Genomic DNA, 14,520 nt, shown 5'->3' on the forward strand with positions numbered 1-14,520 from the left:
AATAGATATTAAGTTATTTACAACTCCAATAGCTTACATTTGACTTACACTAATTGTTTATGCAAGAAAATGGTGTGGTCACTTTGCATGATCATGCCCTAGTTTAATTAATGGACAATATGGCTAGTTTATCTAAGTGATATTGTCCAAAACTATTATGCAAATCATATGAAGTGTTTTACTTCATTTAAATCTTGTCTCAAATGAATTCATGTGATGTTTGGACCCCTGGCCAAACTCTCTTATATGAATTACTTGGAGATTTAAATCATTTGTAGCATTATTAAATGGTATGAGGTGGTCTACCTCATTTAAATCATTTTCTCAAATAATGATAATGAATGTTTGACCTAGGTCAATATAAGTTCATGTGTGATTGTTTGAGAAATTAAATCTTAAGAAGATTTCAATGAGAGGAAATTATTTCTCAAGAACCCTATGGAAACTATCATTAACATATTAATTAAAAGGAAGTTAATTCTCCTCAAGCAACACCACCAATGCACCATAATTAGATTAATTGTGTGCTTAGCATAGTTTGTGTGAATATATGTGATGTATGGAATAGCCATTGAATTAGTTGAGTGATTATACTCGTATTTAAATTTAGACGCTAGCACCGGAGAATACCCGGAAGAAGAAGGTTGCTACCAAGAGGAGGAGGAGGAGGAGGAGAACTTTGAGAACTACCAAGGCAAGCTAATATTCTTGCAAAGTGCAAAGCCCTTTGGGGCAAGTCACCATTAGTCTTACCTTTTCTTACCATAAGCCTATCCCAAGTTTCTACATTACAAGTTTTACTTGTTGTTTTCCAAGAGTTACTTTTATAGTTAACTTTGGTCAAAGTCAAGAAGTTTACTAGAGTAGAAATGTTAGTCTCAATCAAGCAAAGCAAGATAGCACCCCTCATGATTTAGAGCTAGTGCTAATGAATAAAACTTGACTACTCTAGATGGAAACAAGGTGACTTGAACTGAATTTTGAAACCTTGGAATGATGAATCATTCCATTGAATGATTTTTTTGAAGGTGAATATGACAAAGAGAAGATGGTGATTTTTGATAAAAATGATATTGATTTGAATGCGATACCTTTCCAATATTGAGTACCCCCACAATACTTGATTATGGGTAGGGCTTAACTGGAAGTTTATGCATCTTAGTATGGGTTCCCTCTGAACACACGTCATAGGGGTTACGCTTGAGGCTGCCTCCGTTGTTGAGAAATGATGTGAATTAAGGTGAATTGTACGGCCAAGCCCTGTGCAGTTCCCAGGTTGATAGTTGGTCTTCACTGGGAGGCCAAGCTCATGGGGAGAGGTGCTCATACTAGGATTTATAAGTGAAAGGTTAGGGTTGATGATCCGCGTACTGTGTTACGATGATTCGGGGTAATCCCGATGGATAAAATCAAATGTTGTGGCATAAGTGTGCAACCTCTGCAGAGTGTAAATCTATTCGAATTGCCGCGTCCACGGTTACGGACGGTTGGAAAGGCCATACAGTTTCCGATGTCAACTTCTTGAAAATGATGTTGAAATGAGATGGTGAAATGACTTGTGGTGAATTGAATTGAAATCACCACTTGAAATGTGGGAAGGACACTAATGTTCCCACTGGAGTTAGTTAGCACATGAATAAGCTTTTACTCAAATACTTGTGAACTAAAATTGGCTTTATGCAAATAAACTAGAGCTTAGCAAACCTCACTAGAATTGTCTAACACTTACTCTAGTATTAGTTTGCGAGTACTTGAAGTACTCACGGCTTTGTCCCTGGCTATTCAAATGGCCAGAGTATGAAGATGAACAAGGAGATTACCGAGCGGGACGCCTACGACAACTAGGAGTCTTCCGACGTCAAGCGTTGGCCTGTGGACTAGAGAGTCCTTGTATCTTACGCTTCCGCTATGAACTTGTGTTTGTTCGTTGATCGATAGATCAACTATTCGTGTAATATGGATCATGTGATTCCAATTTGTAAGACATTATGGTTTGTAATGAATGATGATTGTGATACTTAACTATTATGCCTCGCAACAACAATATTCCTGGGATTGCGATGTATGACATAATAGGCATCCGGACTTAAAAATCCGGGTGTTGACAGATATTCACATTGAGATCAATACCAATATCTTTGTTTAGATGTTTAGATATTTGGATTGTGGAATTGATATCCTAGTTGAATGCCAAAACCTGTTTGGATGGTAAAAGTGATGTATTGCATTTGTATGAGAGTTTGATCATAATACATGTTTGCAAACGATTTTCTTTGTAAGTTTTGAATATAGAATTATTATATGACATAACAATTAATAAAGTACAAAAAATATAAATTTATGACATCATCTTTTAACTTTAAACAAACATGGAAAATGGAGTGAACATAAATTCATAGGAGCAATACTATTCTTCAAAATATGACAATAGCAACACAATAACAAGTTCCTTGCATAATTCAAAAGGTTCACCACACGTTACGATCGCAGTACGCAATATTACAAGTTCTTAGGATAGGTCGCACATGTCATATGAATTAAGCTGCACTCCTCTAATTCAGCATCAACAACCATTCCTTCACGAAGGCCATGGGGAGCTCCATAAGTGCTTGGAATAAGCGTTCACTAAGGATCAACTTACCATATGCTCGCAGCTTGTCACTCTGAGAAAAATCTGGTATCTTATCAAGTGCGGCAAGGATATCAGCAGGAGGAGTAATCTGTGGCATGGGTAATGGCTCGAGTTGTCTTCAAAGCATCATTGAATGATGTCTTCAGCTCTCCAATCATGCACGGAATTGCGTCACACGCCCGCTGCTTCTTTGGAGCTGGTTCAACGAGATTCCGGAGAGATTTCTTTGTCTTACGGTTGCGGATCTGCAGCAATCTCAGCTCCTGTCCTAGCACCTTCACCAGTGGCATGATCTTTTGAGTATATGGTGCAGATGTCATCCCAATTGTGCACTACTTTGTTCTTGTAAATAGCTGCTTTTTCATTAGCCTACAAACATGATCAGTGAGGTCAGATTGGGAAGTTGCAAAGTGAGCATGTATTAGATTGGTAAGATAAAGGACATACCTCCACGTATATGTTCCATACATCATCACTATCAATGGACAGTACGTTCTTCTCATTGTCCCAACCAAATCCACTCAGAGCAAGAATTTTGCTAAGGATCTCATAATGCTTGTCAAAAGTTTTGCACCTGGATACAATTTTCCTATGTTGAAGCAACTGAGTTAGCTAACAAACAAATTAAGTAAAACTACGCGAAGAGAAAGAGTCGTACCATGAGGTACAACAAATGCATCTTCTCGGCTTGTTCTCATTGCATCACGCAAGACCCTCGAGTCGGATGCTGAACCCTCCCAGCCAGGTAAGACATACAGAAATTTCATATTCCAGTCAACAACGCCTAGCATGTTAGTGGTGTAGACTTGTTTTCTATTTCTGTACCGCCCTTGGTCAGCCACATCAACACAAACATCAACGTGGCAACCATCTAATGCCCCAAGTGCATCAGGAAACCACTTCCATTTGTAATCATTTGGAGCTTCAATAGATGGATCAGGAAGCTTAATAAACTCCGCATGGAGAGAGAGAATGGCTGTTAACACTTCTGAAAAGTGTGTGCTAATAGTCCATAACGACCTCTTGTACTGACCTCGCAGCAACCTCATTTTTAGACCGTGACCAACTACTAGCAAAAACATGGCAACCTTTTCTTCCACAGCAACAAACACACTACCACGGAGACCACACCTCTCACGCAATATAGTGCACAAATCATGAAAGTTCCTTTTAGTTAAACGAAGTTGATCATAGCATGCTACTTCGCTGCCATCATACATATCTTTTAGCAGGTACTTTCTTAAACTCAGTTTATGCTCATCATCATTAAAGCTTCCTAATTCCCTCGGTGCCCTTTGTGAGCTAAGGTACGCCATAGCAAGAAGAATGGAGTGGAAGTATTGTTCAGTCAATACAATCCTTCTTCTCTTTCTTCTTCTGTTTTCTTCCGTTATATAAGAAACCAATTCTAATTCTTCGCTCATTTTCCAACTACAATATACATCAACTTTATTAGCATGCCATATAATTTGCAACCTAGACAGTAAATAGCAACACCAAATTATGAGAACTTTGCAAACAATTCACATCAACATTTTAACACACAATCACACATACAAATAATTCACAGATAACTTGATTGAAAATTAAACTTCACAGAGATTTGGGGGAGAGGGGGGCAAACTCAGTAGCCAGCCATGGCAGCCAGAGGGGCGGGGAGAGGATTACCTGCGCGCGACGCCGGGTCGGGGAGATCAAGCTCGCCCCGTCCTCCTCACTGCTGCTCGCGACCTGCAGACAACATCTGTGAGGGGCGGGTCGATTCAGCGAGGGAAAAGGAAGGGCGATGTCGAGGGAGAGGGCGCGAACGCCGGCGGTCGCCGGGAGATGCCGGGGGAAGGGCGTGCGGCGGCGCGGCAGAGGTACCTGCAGGCGCCGTCGATTTGCCTGGAGCACGGCACTAGGTCGCCAGGTCGGGGGAGTCGGGGTCTGGGGCTCGACTACGATGCCAAGCAATGTCGAGGTCTGGTGCTCGACTTTCGGGAACGGGCTCTCTCCATAGCAATCGTGCCGGTCAATATTCGGGCCGAATACCTAGCCCCAATGTCTAGCACAGCCAAACAGCTTCAATTGAGGTATTCGGGCTGGGAATGCCCCAATATCCAATGCCAAGCCTCAATACATACATCCAAACATGGCCTTACAGGATTCAGAAAGAGCAGCCTGTATAAATTTAAGGTCTGTCATTTCCTGGGCAGGGCCGACCAAAAAGGCCCACTACTTTTACACCGGATGAACTATACATGGTACATAAGGCCTAATATAGGGGATCGAGGCCTGGAGACATTTCTTAGGCCGGGCCGAGAACAACTGCCCACTTTTTCCCCGTCCCCATGGGCTAAACCTACCATGGCTCAATACGGTAATTGGATATTTTTGTCAGTCTATAAGTTCCTGGGCCAGGTGATCACATTGATCTGCAAATCTTTTTTAGAAGGTACTCCCTATCTTATTAAGTAAGTGCCATATTTTTTCCTAGATAACGATGTATCTACACACTAAAATACGTCGTATCTAAACAAAGTCCCGACACTTACTTTGGAAGGAGGTAGTATGTAACTATGTAAGATTGGTGTCTAGAATAAACATGAGAGCATAAACCCTAGCATCCAGATTTTGACATTAGACAGATTCCCTCACCTCCAAAAGCCGATTTGGCACATGGATAAACATTTCACAAAGTACCTTCTTGATAAGTTTTGTGTGCCCTTCACAAGTACATTCTTGGTAAGTTTTGTGTGTACTTCGCGGGAAGCGGGTGGAAGATGTTGAAATATACTCAAAAGGTTGTCTATGAGCTCCATCTCCATCCTAGCATAACTATTGCGCTAGCTTCAAACCATGGATCTAGTTGTTTGGTAGGCTGTCTTGCAATGTATTTGTCCCCCGTCACAGTGTATTCCATGATTTCAGGTTCTCCTCATGCCATTTAGGTGGATGGTTCATGTTCCTTTTCAAAACCTTCAAGGTTAGACTTACTTGCGCATATATAGTCATATACGGTTCCACTAGCAATGACGTGGAGAGACACCAAGTTGTGATGGATGGAGCTAGAGACTTTTACTTTGAAGAACCCCGATGTAAATTTCAGTTTTATCAGTAGTATTTGTAGTTTGTGGGAAATTTAGTGTGTTTGTGCCTTCATCTTAAATTGTCGCTCCATTTTAGGGAAGTAGGTGAACCAAATTCTTTATGTGGTGTGATTATTTTCTTTGTCACTTCCAAGACATGGCTACAACTTCCTTGCGTTGATGTGGAGACCGTTGTATTCTCATGGGTCTGATCGATCATATCTCGTGGATTTGTGCACTCATGCTACCATCCTTCGGGAGCCTTCATTGCGCTACCAAGATCGGGGTTGGCCCTCGACCGATGTACGAGAAGTGAAGGCTTTGTCTCATTATTGTAGGTGTGTTTACAATGTGTCATTTAAAACCCCTTAGATGTGACTTAGGCATGTGCAGGTTTCTAGCTAGAAAATGAATGTAGCTAGGTTGTCCTATTTTTGATGCATGATTGCGTGTACTAGTTTAATACTTGTTCACATAGTCATGAATTATCCAATGTTTTAAAAAATATAAATTATTATCATAAACTGCTCATATTTTTAACAATTTCTAAACAAATGTATGTGGATATAACGGGGAAGACATTTTGATGGTTTCCCAGAAGAAGGCAGATCAACCGTAAAAAGAGATTACAACACTACGACATCTGATAGACGATATGTGTCTAAGAAAAATATCAAATGATGGAGCATAATTGTCGATCAAGCATCCGGATTTGGCCTCACCTAGTTTTTGTGGTTAGTAATCTCTTCGATGACGTGTCGTTTTATATAGTAGGAGGGAGTTTACCAAAATAATTTGATGTTAGAATCTTTCACCTAGTAATGTACAACCTTTATGTTATAATAATTTCCGCAGATTTATTTAGACATGTATATATCAAAACACTAAAACGTTGTTATACACAGACGTATTTAGACAAATGTGCGACAATTAAAACGTTGTTATACAGAGATGTATATATCTAGACTAAAACGTATTTAGACAAACGTTGTTATAATGTCTTGACCTGGCCGTTGGAACCGACCAACTCAAAGATGCCTATCGAAGGAGGATAGAAGAGTTTTTGATGCCCGCAACAAGAGCGGGAATGAACACTCGGGTCGGCGCCGAAGAGAAAGAAGATTGCAGTTATAGCGACGGCGTATGACAAGTGGCTGTGCTTCGAACGCTTTGAAGATGTTTGGATCTTGGTAGACTTTACTTGTGCATATATAGTCATATACGGTTCCACTAGGAGTATGCATCAAGATGTTTATTCTGCGTGCAATTATCGTACAGTTTAAACTATTGGAGATGCTTTAAGGGCATCTCCAGCGGCGCGACGCAAACGGTCGTTGAGCGACCGTTTTTGTCCGCCGTGATCGGAAATGCGTCTGGGGCCTGCTCCAGCGGGGCGATGCAAAGTGACCGGGCCGTCCGCGGAGACGCAAACCTGATCTCCGCGCCGAGTGTCCGCCGAAAGTTTCGGTCGCGCCGAGTGTCCGCCGAAAAAGACGTAGAACCCGCGCGTCAGTGGCTGGAGGCCGATATTATTCCCGCCACTGGCCATTCCCCCGCGCGAAATTGCAAACTAGACCAGCGCGAGGAGTCCAGAAGCGATGGACGTCCTCGCCGCTGCAGTTACCGCCATGGATGTGGAGCAAACCCTCGCACCCGCCGCGGCCCCACACTCCCATGATTGTATTAATGGCGCACAGCAAAAGGGCAAGGTCTATTGGGCCAAGATCTTGCAGCAGTACAACGAGACCAGGATGCACCTGCCCTACCATATCAGAAGCCCTCGGACGGAAGAGTCCCTCCGAAAAAGATGGAACTACATCAAACAAGAGACAAGCAAGTTCTGCTCGGCGGTCGAACATGCTATTAACAACCCCGTAAGCGGCGGCGTCATGGCAGGTGGTAAACACGATACAACCAACATCATTCTACATTATTTGCATCATTGTATGTACATCATTGGCGGCTATGATTGCGGGTATCCCGCGCCTTGGAGAAGTTCGGGCGACGCATAAGAAGGGCTACCATATGGTCCATTGCTTGGGACTGCTCAAGAACAACAACAAGTGGATGACAAGCTTTGCGGCCTACAACGAAGCTGTGAGGAATGGGACAGCGATCAACCTCGACGGCGAAGACGACGATCAAGGCCGTCCAGCCCTTCCACCTCGTCCTTGAGGCCATAAGGCTACCAAGGCCGATCTTGTCCGGGAGGCACATGCCATTGCGTTCACGCAGAGCATGGAGAAGATTATAGCCGACAATCGTGCTGCCTTGGCTGCTAGGGACGAGAAGAGGCGTCTAGAAAAAGAGGCCGCAGCTGCCATCTACCACAACCTCGCGAAAGAGGTAATTGAGGTCCGGAGAGCGGACTCAGAGGCCAAATTGCTTGACGCCGAGGCTAGGAGGATGGACGCCAAGGCCAAAATCCTTGCAGAGGACACTCGGATCATGCTAGCCGACTTGAGCAGTGTCGACGACGACACCAGGGCCTGGTTCATGAAGAGGCGAGCCGAAATCCGCGCGCGAGTCGCCAGACGCCTGATCGCCGGCGCCATGCCCAGCACCTTGGCCTGCGTTTGGACATTTTTTTTTCTTTTTCAGGCCTTGGTGTTCCCCTTTTGGACTCCATTTTGCGCCGTGACATGTGCAAAGTGTGAAGAACTTGTTTCAGCCCTCAGTTTGCGGCTGTAAAATTTCGTGCAAAGTAGTTGCAGCCCTCAATTTTGACAGCAATTTTTGAATTCTCGCATGCGCTGAATTTGCGTCGCGCCGCTGGAGCCAGCCCCAGACGCAAACGGACAAACGACAGTTTCCGCGTCTGCCAGGCGACGCAAACGGACGCCCGCGGACATTTTGGGTGTCTGAAATGCCTCGCGCCATGTGGAAATGCACTAAGTGGTAAGCGTAAGAAATCATGGAGTACCATAGTACTCTAGAGCTGTAATCATGATAGTGCCACGTACCACGCAATATGATTTTTCATAGGATTCATTGCTGCTGCCGCTGCCGCTGCCGCTGCCGCGGCCTCTGTTTTCAGCTCTCCTTGGAAGCAAGCATGGCAGAGCCGGCCTCGCTGCCGTTGCAGCCGAGAAGAGAAAGGTAGGGCCCTGACCCCTGAGCTCGAGGTACACCGTGACAGCGACGCCAGCCATTAAAGCGAGCGCCGGACGCCGGCAACGTCGACAGGGATGCCGGTGGCCAGCCGTCGTGTAGCACGGGCCACCTTACTCTGCTGCGCCCGTGTACCGCCGGGCGCCCACCGTGCGGCTGGGCTACGTCCAATCGAGTCCCAAAATTACGGTCCCGAAATAATTGTACTCCATTCGGTTGTACACCTGGCTGGACCGGTTTAAAAAGTGACGGCGTCTTGACCAAGCTTTTCCTAGTGGCTGACTGGCACGTCCCACCAAACTGCCCGAGTAACGTATGCTGTCGGGTTTACTTTGATTGCGAAAGGAGATCTTCCACGCGTTGAACCCGCCGTGCCAACAGCTGTCCGCTCTGAACGAGCTTATATAACCAAAAAAACAATCTGTTAATCCTAGTATAGATACTTAGGGCATCTCGAGCAGCCTGACGCAAAATGGACGCTAAAAATGACCGTGCGCGTTTGCATTGGGTCGTGGACATCAAAAAGATCGCCATACCACAATTGTCCGTTTGCGTCTTGAGGTGTCCTCATTGGTCCGGCGCATTTAAAAAAAAATGTTGATAGGGGGGGGGGGGGGGGGGGTAGAGATACTTAGTTGATATGGTGTCTAGTCATCGCCGATGATGTTGACGATCTCCATCATCTCCCATGGGCAGTGCAGCACTAGCGGGGGCAGACGCTATACCAGCGGCGTCGGAGGAGGACGAGGAATGGTAGCCAAGGCCGCCGGCTCAGGCCACGGATCCCATGCCATGGGAGGAGCAGCAGACGGGGCGCGTGCCTCGCGCTCCGAAGTCACCGGAGGTGTCACCTGCGTACGTTGTGCCAGCGCAGTCTCACAAAGCTGGACGGCAAGGTCATCCTACTTGGTCAGCTGGATGGCCTCGTCCTCGTTGAGATCCGGCGGCTGGTGCTCCGGATACCATGCCGCCATCCTTGTCGTCATGGTCGTCGGCCTCCTCACCGCGGCGTCGTCATCATCCGTGAGGCCGCTCACGAGTTCCCGCTTGAAGAATCCGACATTGCCGAGGTATCCCGCTCGGCGGCGTGGGCCAAACTCCCATGTCCCGAACGTGGTCCAGTTGTACGAGTTGAGGTTGAACGATGGGTCGTCTCACAGATCCTGCGGCAGGGTGAACCGGCGGAGCTGGACCTCGTCGCGCCGCTCTCATCCCGCATGAGGCACGGGAGGGACCGGCACGCGGCTGGAGTTGAGGTACCAGCCTCCACCGGGTAGGCTGGCCTCCGACCATGGCATCCATCGGTTCGCCTCCGGTAGCTGGCGCCCAAACTCCACCAAGACGTAGCGCCGCTGCCGCTGCTTCTTGTCCCCACGCGAGGTGGCGTTCTCACCGTGGTGGTTCGTCTTGCAGAAGGGCCAAGTTTTTCCCATGGTGTAGGTGGGAAGACCGACGAGAACTAGGACAATGTCAGTGGTGCGGGTGAGAAATGGCCGTTGTCTCTCATACAATGCCTTGGTGCTGAAGCCGCATCGACATCGTTAGGCATCCACGCGGAAGACGAGGCGCACCATTAGCGCAACGCAGAATGCTACGGAGCACCGCCTGCCATTAGTAGCAGATAGAAAGACGAAACAATCGCAATCACTCGCGGGTGGGCCCAAGTGCAAAGGTCGTGAATATGGCAGAGGCGGCACATATATGTCGGGTTGCTAGGTTAAGGTGTAGACACTTTTTTTTTTACCACACGGTCTTAAAGGGACACGGCATCCGTTTGCGTCGGGTTGATGCCCTTAAATAAGATATAGATTCGCAAAAGAAAAAGAAAAAGGACACTTGAATGGTTCAGGTCGGCTCAGTGGCTATCCACGGTCCTTTTGAATATTTTTATCCCCTCTAACTACCAGACGCGTTCGCAATTTAAATGCGAGGGGTATAGTATCGTCGTACAATAGAGGGAGAGCGAAGTCCTTCCTCCCACGACCTCAACTGAACCCACATCCCACGCCTCCAATTCGAACAAATCACACGCACAAAACAAAACCCAAAAGCAAAGGAAAAGGAGAGCAGACGCCGCCGAAAGGGGATGGACGCCGCCGGTGCCGCGGCTGAGGCGGACGCCGGAGCTCCGCCACGGAAGAAGGCGGCGGAGAGGAAGCGGTGGGCCGACGAGGACGCGCGTTCGACGGCGGCGCCGCGCGAGGACGGCGGGAAGGAGGCGGCGCTGGCGGAGTGCGCCGTGTCCTGCTGCCTCTTCTGCGCGTGCCTCCCCGTGGCCCTGCTCTGCTGCGTCGCGCGCGCCCCCGTCCGCGCCGCGCGGCGGTGCTGGGGGCTCAGGAGTAGGAGCCGGAGGCCCGCGCGGCGCCTCGCGCCCGGCGGGTCCTCGTCCTTCTCCGACGCCGAGCTCGGGGACTTCGTGCAGGGGCGGCGGAAAGCAATGGCGGACAAGGACGAGGACGACGGCGGCCGGACGGGCCCTCCTCCGCCGGCGCAGCAACCGCCCCCTCGCGATCGGGGGAGATCGCCGTAGATAGACAGTGAGTTAGTTAGGATTTTTCGATTTTTTCCTCCAGTTTTGCCGCAGGCTTTTGCCAAGTAAGACGAGCCGTTTCGCTGCCTCCGGCGTCTTTTTTTTTTCTCCTCTTTCTTTCTTTCTCCTTGGGTTAGTGGTGGTTAGATCACGCCGATGATGAGCCAGAGATTTCGGCAAAGAAGCCAGGTTGCTTGCTTGCTCAGTGCACGGCAGCACATTGCACTGTCATTGTTGCACCACAAATAAAGCTAGTACATTATCGCCCCGTCGTTGCAGCACACCATTGTTCTCCGCTAAATTCATTGTTTCGCGCGCTAGACGTGTTTCTGATTTTTTGTTGCTCCGCCAGAGGTGTTCTCTGATTTTTGGAGAAAAATTTATCCGTTACAACTCGTCAGTTACCAGTCAAACATACGTGCGCTCGTTAAACAACCGTTTAATTCACTACTTGAATGAGAGGTCAGTAGTGAGGAGTAGTCGAGGGTGGTCAGTTACGGCCAACAGTATTAAAATTACCTTTACTGTCGTCCTCCACCTGAACGATCAGGAGGGTCCAGTTATTAAAAAACACCATCAGCCTGCCGAAAGGTGCCTCGCGGAATCTATTGATCTACTGTCAACACAGTCCTACCTTTGGACTGTATAACGGGAGGACGTTGTCCGGTTGTCGTGATACAGGCAGGACGCGACATGGCACGCATCACGCACGCGGTGCGGTCTTTTCTTTTACTGTGTACTAAAAGCATCTTCAGTCGCGTCCTCCGACACTGAGTTGAGCATTTATGGACGTGTTTCGTTCATGCTGCGTTAGGGGGCGTCGCTCCCCAGCCACATCCCCAAACGCTATCCCCAAATATTAAAAATAATTTTAATAGATAGAAAAAAACTATTTACTAATATTCAAATCGGTGCAACATAAACAAATTACATATAAAACTTCAAAAAAATATAATTAAATTACATATAAATTATTTTAAACTACTACCACTTCTTCTTCTTTGATGATGGCCCCGCCTCATCGTCGTCATCACGGTGTGTTCATCACCTCTTCCGAAGAGGCGGTGTCGGCCGACGCATCGGAGGAACTTGTGTCTTCCTCGTCGTCGCCGGTGCTCGCTGATTGCGCCTTCGCCTTGGCCTTCGCTTTCGCGTCCGCCTCCGCCTTCGCACGGGCCGTCGCCGCCGCCTCCTCCTCTGACCCTTCCTCCTCCGCGTCCTCCTCCACATCGTGCCATTCCTCGGCGCTATCAACTGGCGGCGGGGAATCGTCGTCGATGTTGGGCGTCCCGCTGTCCCACCATGGCGTCATCCTGGAGGATTGCCCTCGCTGAAGGTGTCGGATGGAAGCTCAGAGATGTAGCTCATTGTCGTGAGGAGAAGCTTGGATGAATGGCGGCCGGTTGAAGATCTGAAAGCGTCTACGTACGGATCTTATTGAGCACGGAAGAACGGTGGCGCAGGAGTCGAAAAGAGCGGCGGTTGCTCTTCCGAGGAGTCTGCGCTCCATTCCGGCGGTTGGCGCGTCGGTCGACGCGGTTGCCAATGCGACGGTTCCGCTTCCCGACAACTGCACCGTCGCTACGTAGGCGGCGGTTGTGCGTCCAAGCCGCTGACGCGTCGGGCCCGCGCCTCCTCGCCTCTCATTTCGTTGTGTCCGGCATGCCCGGAGCGTCCCCTATGTAACAGAGACGGACTAGGGACACCGGACACCGTATTGAACCGCGCCGGACAAAAATGGCCTTTGCGACGCACGACTGGAAACGTTTTTTTTGTCCGATACGCCCCAAATCGTTTTGTGAGACGATTTGGGAGCAGAGCTCCACCCGGGTCCGTCACGTGAGAACGATCCGAGACCGCGAGCCAACAGGATGCGCCGTCCAAACGGCCAATGGAAAAAGAGCAGCGAATCGCTCGCTCCATCGGGGGGACAATAATCGGGAAGGATATGCCGACACGAAGACGGGGTCGCTTTCGGCTTGGCCAACGTGTATCCTGCCGGGTGGGCGATTGACGCGGTGCCCACCCCGCGACGCCGACGGTGCGTGCGTGCAAGTCGCGGGAGAGATGACGAGATTCCTTGTTCCTTCGGGTGAGGACGGTGACCCTGACCGGTCGCCGGTGGTGGATACCTTCCCTTCTCCCCACCATCGGAAAACCCTCGCCTTCTTCCTCTAGTGCGCGCAGCCGCGGAGGCAAATCTATCCGTTGTCGCGGCCGCGCCGGCGGGTGACGAGACCACCACAGCACTGCGTTTTACCCCGTTTTATCCAGGCGTTGGGTGACCAAAATCACCTTGCCAGCGGATAGGATTGCTCTCACCGAGTTGCGAAACTGGAACATATATAAGAAAACAGCCCATAAGAGCATATCTAACAGGCCCCGTATAACCCGTCCACCCCGTAAAATTCCGGCGGGATACGGGGCAGGCGCGATTTGGAACGTCTAGCAGGCCCCGTATTCGGGCGGCCGGTTCGGCGGAATACGGGGTCCAGGAAATCGGCTCCGTCGCTCCGTACTTATGTCGGCGCAGGTGCGAGTGAGGGGTTAACCCCTCGCTCGCAACCCTAGCTCCGCCGTGCGCCGCCGCCTCCGTGCTTAGCTCGGCGAGCAATTCCTCTCTCCCCGCGCCGCATTCCACCCCCGATCCGGCATGGACGCCCGCCGCCGCAGTACCGCCTCGCCGGCGAGCGGATCGAAGCGATCCCGCTCGCCGGATAACGTGGAGGATGCGTGGCGGCGCCAATGCAAGAGATCCGCCGCCGGGAGCCGGCGTGTGGCCTGCAGGTACGCCGGCGCCGCGTTCGTCCCACCGAAGCTCGTTGACTTCGCGGCGGGCGGGCGCTGGTACAACGAGGATCCGCCGATGAAGCCGATGAGCGGGCCCAAGTTCGACGAGTGGCGCGCCAACTGGGAGCGCCGCCGCGGGGCGAAGGAGGCTTGGATCGGCGGGAGCACCGGCGGCTGGAGGAGCTCCGCTCGCCGGCGAGGAGGAGGAGGCCCCCGACTTGTTGAAGGAGCTACGACAGTTCCTCAAGGACGACGCCAAGAGGAAGAGGGCGGAGGAGGAAGAGGTGGCGGCGGCCATCGCCGCCGCGAAGGAGGCGAAGTTGCGGGAGGTGGAGGCGGACTCGTACCTAGTCGACCTCCCCGAGTAGGATCGCGCATTCTGGATG

The sequence above is a fragment of the Lolium rigidum genome, chromosome 6, assembly GCF_022539505.1.
Source record: "Lolium rigidum isolate FL_2022 chromosome 6, APGP_CSIRO_Lrig_0.1, whole genome shotgun sequence".
NCBI classification, from domain to species: Eukaryota; Viridiplantae; Streptophyta; class Magnoliopsida; order Poales; family Poaceae; genus Lolium; species Lolium rigidum.